The following is a 10700-nucleotide window of genomic DNA, read 5'->3' as shown; positions in this document are numbered from 1 at the left end:
TGAGCAGAATATTTGCTGTAGCCCATCATTTACACCAAGACTTTATACCAAGAATTTACCAACAATTTGTACTTCAAGAAGTTCAGAAGTATTTCAGAAATCTAAGGTATACAATACAAGCCATTTTCATTTAAACCAGAAAGTCGTACGACGGATATTAAAATTTAAATGCATTAAGATTTATTAATAATCCCAACATTACAAGAAAAAAAATTAACCGATTTCTGTACTCTTAACAAATGACACATGACAATGTAATTTCATGTTAAAATTTCTATAGCTGCTTGACTTGCTACAGTGTGTCTAGATGACTTATGAATTTTCAGTGCTACTTTGGTTCAGCTGTATATTCTCAGGAAGAGAACAAATGTATATATTTTATTTTAGATTATATTCTTTTTTTTCTTTCTAATCGTATCTATCTCCCTCTCTGTACACACATATTATATATATATATAATATATATATATATATATATATATATATATATATATATATATATATATATTATGAACTTAAGTTGATATTCAGATGATAGTGTGTGTTTGTGTTTTTGTATGTGTGCTTGTGTGCGTGTATGCGCGTACGTGCGTGCACATAATATTCAGAAAGTTTGTTAATCCTTGCATTTGTGCTTCAGCCGAAACATGATTTATAGTGGCTTGAGGTGATGTATTGTAATTTTATAATTTTATTATTTCACAAGGAGAATTTGAATGCAGTATTTATTTTAATAACTCGTACAATAAAAATTCTTTACAAAAGAAAATCTATTCCAGATAACTAGTTTAATAGTTAGATATCTTTCCTTCTTTTTATCTACATATTGTTAAATCTGCAGCTTAGATATTTTTTCCCCTCATGACAATTATTTTAATTATCTTATAAAATGTCTGTAAACTTTTCTCATAATAAAATATAATAAGCACGTAACGAAATCAGAAATTATTCGCAATACACCAGCCTCCCTCCGAAATGTATGAAAGAAATATGTTTATTTCGGAAAGGTGCAGTTAATAAGGTGTTTCCACAAACACTTAAAGTAACAGAAATAAATTTTTACCTGTTATTAACCTATAAAACATTTACAAATTATTCAGATGGATGTACAGATTCTATTTTTCTCATTTACTTCTTACAAACTGATGTATATGTAGCAATTAACCTATGAATAATGAATGTGTGTTTATTATAGCGTGCTTGTTAGAAAAGCTCTGAAACATTCAATTTCAATTGGGAGATCACTTAGCTAATTTCTGTTAATGAAATCTTCATTAGGAAGTGCAATTAGATCCAGTGTAATACACAGAAGTTACCAATGACAAACAGAACACATGTTGAACTTTTTTTAATTCCCGCGATTAGAAACACGCAGATGAGTTCAGTCATTTAGGAAAAGCAACAATTTGTCTATGTAACTCACTGGCAGGTATATTTCTGCAGTATTGTAAACAACAAAGAATAATAAAATATACTAATATATTTTAAGTTTATGGAGCTCAAATTTTAAAAGGCTTCTCCATATTGACTTGATGTTTCCTACAAGATAAAATGCAAATTCAATGCAGAATGACTTAAAGATGTCCAAGTTTCGACAACTGAGTAGATCTACTCCTACTGAACAGGTGTCTCCGTCACTATATAAAAGCCCTTGCAACATCTAAACTATATTCATACCAATTTACAGAAGCAAAATACGTCTCAAATTTATTATCAAAACAGCTTTCCCTTTCCTCTGCACTTTCGAATTGAATACGTTAAGTCAGCTGTCTGTAATAATTGTTTTGGGCAACATCATACGATGTAAACATAATAAAAAGAACTGATATTGCGCCATTAAACATGATTGAATTCAAATTAGTGTTTACCTAAAAGTCTGTCCAATATGTGATGTACTCATTTGTGACAAGTTCTTAATTAGTACTATCAAGCCTCATATGATGCAACAACCTGCATTAAGTATTCTGTTGTCAAAATTATTCAAAAGTCTGAGAATAAACAATTCATATTCTTCCACGGATTCTAAATATGCATTGTATGGAGCCATTATGATAATGGAAGACCTAACGACATTTAACGCGAATAAATTTGGTGAATACAAAGTGTCGTCTTTGAATTGAAGAGGTTAATAATGTTGGCATGTGATCAGATTATCTAAATCTTTTGACCTAAAGTTCAATCTCATCAAACATTTGTAGAATTTCTTTCAAAATTTCCTAATAATATAAAATTTTCCTAAACTGCAATGCTTCTATCAAGATGCGAGAAATTTTATAAAGTCAACCAGTCAATAATGCACAAACGTATTATTGCTTTGGCTAATCACACGTTCAGACTTTATAGCACTTCTGACACAAGGAAAAGAACATTCAGCCTTTATATCTAGATGAAGTCATGCTTGGAGCAGAAATTAATATATTTTTAACATGTATTTATATTTTGACATTTTACAATCATTGTTTTACTCTGACTCACATTTATTCTTCTCAGAATTAAAAACAAGAGGAATTATAATGTAATTAGTGTTTTTTTTTAATTTATTTATTATTAAAATATTTCACATTGAGATGATTCAAGTTAAAATGAGGTTAAAATGCCAAATGAAGGTCGAAATATGTTTTCAAGTAAGTGTATTATCTAAGTCATATATCTTAGAAAAGTAGTTGCGTGAGTGCAACGTGACATTATTCAGGAAAGCTATATTAATGTGTAATGTGTCCAATGTAAACTTTTAACATCAGAGTGACGTTTTCGATATATGCCTTTTCACCTCGGTGGTAAATTTATGGCCTAATATTTTACAGCACTCCTGCTATGCGGTTCTTTTTGCGAGTCGTCTTTCTAAGTAACTGTTCGATTTTTACAACCAATGATACTTGTTGGAGCGAGAAGATTTTTATGTCCACAGTGTATTCTCTTCCGATTTGTACGTTGCCTTTGAACTTTAACAGTAACATCTAGCATGAGCATTTTCATTGTAAAGTAGCTATATATTATAGCTAGCATCATCATCATTTCATGTTGTATTTAGAGGTTTGCAACTATAATAACAAACAACAAAAACAACAGACATTATGTTCATGCAAAATCAAATGTTTGTTCCAAAACACGCGTCTCTTACTTTTAATAGCTCAAACATTTGTCTATTGCCATGTTTAAATAAAAAACATCGTGGAATATACATACATCCCTATATATATATATACATGTGAAATGCCTATTTCTTTACTACCCAAAAAGGGTTAAACACAGAGAGGACAAATAAGGACAGACAAACGGATTAAGTCGATATATCGACCCCAGTGCGTAACTGGTACTTATTTAATCGACCCCGAAAGGATGAAAGGCAAAGTCGACCTCGGCGGAATTTGAACTCAGAACGTAGCGGCAGACAAAATACCTATTTCTTGACTACCCACAAGGAGCTAAACAAAGAGAGGACAGACAAACGGATTAAGTCGACTATATCGACCCCAGTGTGTAACTGGTACTTAATTTATCGACCCCGAAAGGATGAAAGGCAAAGTCAACCTCGACGGAATTTGAACTCAGAACATAGTGGCAGACGAATTACCGCTAAGCATTTCGCCCGGCGTGCTAACGATTCTGCCAGCTCGACGCCTTAGATATCGTACATTATTGATAATATTCGGTACCTGTCTGGATATTATATTTCTATACAGACAAACAGGTAAACACACCTGAGCTTGAAATATAAAATATACATGGATATATAAACACAAGTAAAATATTTATAGATATATATATAGAGAAACAAAAACTGAAATCATACTGAACATGAAAGTTCATGTATAGATATTTATATATAGATATTTAGAGAACAGATACACATGGAGCACAAAAATACAGAAAACCAAGGGAAGAAAGCATGGTTTTTCAAACCCGACAGCATTTTATGGGCTCTTCGAATTAAGCAATAGTTGAGTTTCGTTCAGCTTCTCTACACCAAATCCATACACAAGGCTCTGGTCGGTTCGGCTATTTAATCAACGACACTTTGTCAAGGCGCCACACAATAAGACTGTACTGCAACTGACTCCCTCTCTATCTCTCTTTCTGTATATATACACACATACATACATGCATACAAATATGTGTTCACATATACATAGATACATATAATATATGTGCGTGTGTGTATGTGTAGGTGTATGTGTGTGTCTCTGTGTGTGTATACACATTAAACCTTATGTACAGCTGACAATTATTAAATTAATATTTTATACACATCACTCCTTGATATATTTAGAGAAACACATTCTTCAAAAATTTTGTGGAATTTCCAATAACAACTTACAAATTTAGAGAAAAGAGAAAAGAATCGCCCCCTTCTTGAACTCTTGTGCAAGGTGTACCATATGAATAAATATACACATACACACACAAACTATCATGCATATATTTATATACTGATATATGTTTGTTTCGATGTGTCTGTATGTAAGTATGAATGTATATGCATTTGAGCGTGTATATTTCATTGCTTCACAAAATACACACATACTTAATATTATAAAGGTCGACATACGTCTATCTATGAACGTATGTATGTATATATATATATATATATATATATATATATATATATATGTTGAAAGTGAAATGAATTGTGAGAACGAATGAGACATGTCTCTTCATATTCAAACTATTAATTTACTTCTCAATAAAATAAATTGCATGGCAATATCACTGATTTATTTTTCTATATTTTTAAATATTCTTCGAAATATTTTTCTGCTTCGTATTTCTAAATCAAGAAATGGAAACAATTATTCTGTTGTATGTATCTATTAAAGCTTGCTGTACACCTGTGACACTCAGAAATATTCAGCATGCTACTCCTGTACTACAGTGTATGTATTTTTTCTTACTATAATGTTTCTCATCTCTTATAAATATTGGCTAACATGCACAGCATCGCTTTATTTTCGTGTATCATTTTTCTTCTTTTCAATGCAGCAAATTTCAACGCAGGTGCATTATTATTAAGTCATTATTAAGGATAGAGAAGAAGAAAAAATATTGAATCAAAAACTTAATTATAATTTGAATTTAAAGAATCTTTTATTGGCATCGTTTAAACGTAAATATTTCTACGTTAGAGAAAAAATAAACTAATTTTGTTAACTTCATCTATAATTATAACTTTAATTGTAAATATTGATATCAAAGACTACTTGTTTAAGATGCTGCAATAGGTTTTCTTTTCTTTTTTGTTGGGGGTATTTATATGTGTTGTTTATGAGCAGTGTTTAAGACGAAATTTTAACTCTTTTTCATTTTATTGGTCAAGTGTTCACGTCTTATTAGAACCATTCAGCTGCTTAGCTAAGACTTGTGAAAGAACATATGTTAGTAAAAAAGATTATATAAATGAGAAAGAAGAAACAAGGAAACCAGACTTTCCCAAATTCCTCACCTCCAAGCAAGCATCATTTTTATTCAATGCATTTTTCAGCAGTCCTCTTGTTTCGAAATATCAAGCCTTGTTTTCCGGGTTTCGTCTCCCATTTAAGAGATATGACATAATAATCCTTTCTACTGTGGGCACAAGGCTTGACATTTTTTTTTGGGGGGGGGGGGACAATGTCATCGGCTCCAGTGCTCGACTTTTACACTTTTCATCGATTTCAGCAGAATTTGAACTCAGAGCGTAGCCACAGACGACATGCCTTTAAGCATTTCACCCGATGTGCTAACGATTCTACCACCTTGCAGCCTTACATGAAAAAAATAATAGAATAATTGGATCTTTTCGGTTTGGACGGCAGTTTTTTCTAGCGGTGTCATATGAAATTGTCACCCATAATTATGACCCTAGTATCGATTTATTGCATTTCAATCTGTTTTAGGCTTAGGGTTAGTTAGGGTTAGGGTTAGGCGTGGGGAAGGGTATCTTTTTTCCTTCAGAAATATAAATAAAGCGAATCTGTTTCTTAAACGAGGGACATATTCATACGACACAGAATGTCTTTTTTTCTTACCTCAAAAGACGTCAGTGATTGGTTGAAATTGCAGAAATTGAAGAAAAACAACAACAAATATCTTACAAACCATAGAATTTTCTCAATAAAGCCAAGAGAAAAAGATGTTTTATAAACACATTCTACCAGTATATGAAGTTTAAAAGGTTTTAGTTACCTAGAAATTTTGTTAAAAACTGCCGTTCAAACCGAAAAGATTCGTATCATTACATGTAAAAGAATAATTATGCATCCTACATTGCAGATATTAAAAAGTCTGAATTAGACTTACATGCCATTTTGCATTCTTTCTTACTTCTTTAACCCAAACTTACATATATTTTACATCACTCTTGGATAGTGAAGGTTTTCTATTCCAGTTAATTTAAGTGATATATTCTACAAGGCCAAACAAAGACACATTTTAATTCCCGGATATTTTCAACCGCGGAAGATCAAGTATTTGAGTAGTGATTCATTTCCCTGAAATTAAGTAATATCTTGTTCTATCCAGGGAATATCATTAAAAAGGTAATAATCATTTCTACCATAGGCACAAGCCTTAAATTTTGGTCAGAGTGCTTCACTGGTACTTATCTGGTGAGAGCCCTTGACTGGTGCTCTATCGGCGGAATTTGAACTCAGAGCGTATACCGACCTTTTGTCCGTCGTGCTACAGATTCTGCCAGTTCTCACTTATGCCAATAATGGTTTTAAATTTTGGAACAAGGGTAGCAATTTTATGGGAGGGGACTAGTCGTTTACATAGATCCCAGCATTTCACTGGTACTTAAATTTCTTTTCTACTCTAGGTACAAGGCCCGTCATTTTTAGGGAGGGAGCCAGTCGATAAGATCGACCCTAGTACGCAACCGGTACTTAAGTTATCGACCCCGAAAGAATAAAAGGCAAAGTCGACCTCGGCAGAATTTGAACTCAGAACGTAACGGCATTCGAAATACCTATTTCTTTACTACCCAAAAGGGGCTAAACACAGAGAGGACAAACGAGGACAGACAGACGGATTAAGTCGATTATATCGACCCGAGTGCGTAACTGGTACTTATTTAATCGACCCCGAAAAGAAGAAAGGCAAAGTCGAACTCGGCAGAATTTGAACTCAGAACGTAGCGGCAGACGAAATACGGCTAAGCATTTCGTCCGGTGTGCTAACAATTCTGCCAGTTGACTACTTTTCATTATGCCAATATTAATAATCACACGCACTATTTCAATTTCACTCGTTTATTTTTAGTCATTTGGTTAGTAACCTAACTAAATAACCAATAGGCCGTCCGTTCAATTTGTGAGGAAAATAATGATTCAGTTGTTTGTCAAATGCTTTCCATCGCTGTTCGTGACCTTGTAAGTTACATGACCTCTCCCATCAAGCCCTGTTCTGAGCCTTCCTGACAATTAGTTTTATGTCTGTTTACATATAGGGATGTAAAGGTATTGGTATGGAGGTGTAAGAGAATGGTTATTTACAAGAGAACTAAAGGGAGGGAATATAGGAAGAATACGATTGTGCGTGTTTGTGTGAGGGCGAGTGTGTATCTGCGCTTGTGTGTAGTCTCAAGTGCCTGTGACTGGTCTGTGTAAGTGTGTGGGTGTGTGCGTTGGTCATCACTGACCTCTGTAATGACCTGGACACACTATTCTTCGTTAACCTGGTTTCATGTCTGCGTGTTCATCATATTCTTAAGGGCTATGGGTGTAGTTAAGTTGGCTCCTAAGAGTGTGTATGTTTTAAATGCGTCTGTTTCTGTGCGCGTATGTGTGTGTTTTAATGTTGGTGGATGTATCTATAATGCAAGTGTGCCTTCCTATAGGTATGCGTCCTGGTGTGTGTATGTGTGTGTATGCGCGTGTGATGTAGTCACTTTTATACGTATGTTTACCTCCTTGCTTGTGTGTGCGTGTGTACGTTTTAGTGTGTGCGTATGCCTTCCTGTGTGCGCGCGTGTGTGTATATGCGTGCATGTGTGCGCATGACTGTGTGTGTGCGCGTGTGTGATGGATGTTTTAGAAATGTTTGAATTTATTTGCATGTATTTGTGAAATGTTCTTCGTTATTCTCTTGCCGTGTGTGAAGGTCTGCACTCTAGTGTGTGTTTTAGTTTTTGTGTGTGTGTGTTTTACCCTTTCCTCCGTTGTGTGTGTGTGTGTGTGTTTTTAGTGCGATATAGTTGATGTTATGAAAAAGAATACGCATGTGGTTGCATGTGCGTTTGGCGTGTGTGTGTGTTCGTCTGTGTCTGTGCAAGTGTGTGTTGGCCTGCGCTTGCTTGTGTGTGTACACACACACATATGTATCCGCCTCAAACATGCTTTCTCATGTATCAATACTTAAGTTGGTAGAGTGAGATCTTGCCTGCTTGGCTTTCACTAATGGAAATTTAAAATTAAGTGAAAATTTTCAAACTTGGTATGTAAGTGCCATTTTTCAGAATGACTCGGATCTTATTTACTTTGAAAAATTTCACCCAATTTTTAAATTTCAATAACTGAGACAGCAACATTAGCTTTTCTCCTTGATAAAAGAATGTAAAGAAAACGCTCGAGTGGGTGTTCATTTATTCTTTTATTTGTTTCAGTCATTTGACTGCGGCTATGCTGGAGCACCGCCTTAACAAGTTTTAGCCGAAGAAATCGAACCTCGGTCTTATTCTTTGTAAGAGTGGTATTTATTCTATTGTCTCTTTGTCGAACTGCTATATTACAGGAACATAAGCGACCAGGATCGGTTGTCAAGTGACGGTGGGGTGGGGGATAAACACAGACAGGAAGATACATATAGATAAACATATACTTACATACACACACACACACATAGGTACAGTTCCCCTACCATTTGCTATTTATTCTAATTGACCTCTAGATAGTGATCTAGATTCTTTCTTACCATATAAAAATAAAAGTTAAAATAAAAACAAAAATAAAAATAAATAGCCTTCTATTCTAGTGATTTTCTTACTGTATCGTTCTCTACTAATAACCTAAGACCCTCTTATAGTTTTCCTTAGATCTTTCTTTCTCCTAACTCCCACTATAAATTCTGATGGCTTTCATTTGGAAGCAAGGTGTGGTCAACCTTGCAGTCTCTTAAGAATTTAATGTTCCTTCCACACTGACCTAGATTTCCTGTCACCATAGAAATAGACTGACCTTTCGTTTTAGTGTCAATCTGTCTTTGTTCCTTTTACACACCCAAAATTTTTTTCTTTTTCTGTTCTTTTCTCCAGCTAATCAGCTTCATTGACCTACCCTACTATCATTCCTACCACTAAAGAAATTTTTTCTTGCAACAGTTAGATGCGAACTTAATCGTGGTCTGACTGGCATCTTTCGTCATGTCTTCTGAAATTTATATCCACAACTTTATCGGTATATTTACCTTCTCTGGGATGTCACTAATTAATTTGAAAACTTTACATTGTTGGAAAGCATATATGAAATTAGCTGAAGATTACTTGACATATTATATTTGCAGTAATATTTGCAGCTTTAATAAACCCAATATTTGCAGCATATATAAACCCAATCTTGGTCTACTTGGCATCTTGCTTCAAGTTTCTGATACTCACATCTACAACTTTATCGGTATATTTACACTCTCTAAGATGTTACTAATTGATTTGAGAACTTTACGTTATTGGAAAACCTATATGAAATTAGCTGAAGATTACTTGACATATCATATTTGCTGTAATATTTGCAGCTTTAATAAATTGTTATAGTATGAAACAATTGTACTAAATTACCGGATCCATTCTTGTTGCTTATTTTTTGGTTATATATATATATATATATATATATATATATATATAATATATATATATATACGATGGGTTTCTTTCAATTTCTGTGTACCAGATCCATTCACGTGGCTTTGGTCGACCCGAGGCTATAGTAGAAGACACTTGCTCGAGGTGTCATGTGGTGAGATTGAACCCGGAACCATGTGGTTGGGAAGCAAGCTTCTTACCACACAACCATGACTGCACTGATTCTTTTGAAGATGGGCTGAATTCTGGAAGTACTATAATACCAGGCCAACCCGTGGTAAAGGCGAAGAAAGTCCCTGACTTTGCTTCATTCTAAAAATCAGTTTAATATTGTGGTCCCAAATAGGAACCGTATGAGATTTTAACCTGATAAGAACAGATACTACACTTTGATCTCAGCCAAAAGGTCGTGAACGTATGCAATTTGAATGTAGAAATAAATAAAATCTGACTGTACGTTATGCTGTCGTAAAAGTTCATTTGGTGTGGGCAATTAATACACTTTTTCAAGCGAAATTTCAGAAACGAATGTTCAGAATATAGGTACGTAGTAACAATAGTAGTTTTAAGCAAAAACTTGGTTTGTTACAAAGGAAAGTGGCACCTATATATCTATGGATAATGATTGGGTAAACTTATCCAAAATTTGCAAGCTTGAAATTTTCTTAACACTTTATTTATTAATTTATGACAAATACGAATTTTTTTTCCGATAATTAGCATATAAAACTACATCAATTTGAAACTGAAATTTGAAAACTGAAAGCCAAACAGAAATAATCCGTAGTTTCTGCTGTGGAGGCAGCAGCAAATTGGTTCGGATATGTATATCTTATTTAAGTATGGCAACGATTCACTTTGAGAATGGATGCAGATGTTAACTGTCAATATGTACACGTTCTAAAATTTACTCTTTCAAGACATACAT

The 10700-nt window shown here is 33.9% G+C and overlaps 1 non-coding gene across 1 annotated transcript; it reads right to left on the bottom strand.

Moving 5' to 3' along the window:
- Window positions 1-10000: 10000 nt before the first annotated feature.
- Window positions 10001-10191, bottom strand: LOC115220633. Its single transcript, XR_003882565.1, has one exon. It is a non-coding gene; the product is annotated as a U2 spliceosomal RNA (small nuclear RNA).
- Between the last annotated feature and the right edge of the window lie 509 nt (window positions 10192-10700).

The sequence above is a fragment of the Octopus sinensis genome, linkage group LG16 (assembly GCF_006345805.1).
Source record: "Octopus sinensis linkage group LG16, ASM634580v1, whole genome shotgun sequence".
NCBI classification, from domain to species: domain Eukaryota; kingdom Metazoa; phylum Mollusca; class Cephalopoda; order Octopoda; family Octopodidae; genus Octopus; species Octopus sinensis.
The sequence above is the reverse complement of the archived record's forward strand: the minus strand, read 5'-3'. Positions and strand labels throughout refer to the sequence as shown.